Raw genomic sequence first — 711 nt, 5'->3', positions numbered from 1 at the left:
TCAGACATTTTTGAAGACCAAGGAGAGGGAGTGGTCATAGTGAAACATCCAAACATTTAGTATCTCTGAAATGCCCTGAATGTGCTCTGTACAGGACATCCAGACTTAAAACTGTGGCATGTATAGTCTCAGAGAAATACACTAAAATATAATGTCCTCATATGAGGCCGCAGGGTCTTAAGAGGATAATAATACATTTGTGCTGAAGTCTGTGGTTAATCTTATTACACAGTTTGTTTGATCTCTGTAGATTGCAGGGAAATGATTTTGAATCATTTATTTGCTCTGTCACCCTGAGCAGTGGCATGTCTTATCACAGGAACATTCTCTTAGCTTCACTCTTACGCTCTGCGTAAAGAGCCATGCAGTAATACAGCCTTCAGGGTGCATTTGGATCTTATATATAGGCCTACATTGGCACTGACTATTTCTATCAAGTGGTTATATAGTTCTCTACAAGGGCTCAATATTTCCAATAATGAAATGTAAAAAAAGAAAAAAAAGAATGTGTTTTCATGTGTTGCCCGTGCACATTTTTTGGGTGAGGGATTTGCTACATCCAAATATTTGTGTGTTTTAAAATGTTGCTATATGTACATGTAAAGTTTGTGGCTTAATCATGATTAGAGGCTCTTGGCTTCTGAATTAAAGGGGTCATATGATGTGATTTTTTATTTTTCCTTTCTCTTTGGAGTGTTACAAGCTCTTGGT

This window comes from Sinocyclocheilus rhinocerous, unplaced genomic scaffold (genome assembly GCF_001515625.1).
Source record: "Sinocyclocheilus rhinocerous isolate Xijiao unplaced genomic scaffold, SAMN03320098_v1.1 scaffold3738, whole genome shotgun sequence".
NCBI lineage: Eukaryota > Metazoa > Chordata > Actinopteri > Cypriniformes > Cyprinidae > Sinocyclocheilus > Sinocyclocheilus rhinocerous.
The sequence above is the reverse complement of the archived record's forward strand: the minus strand, read 5'-3'. Positions refer to the sequence as shown.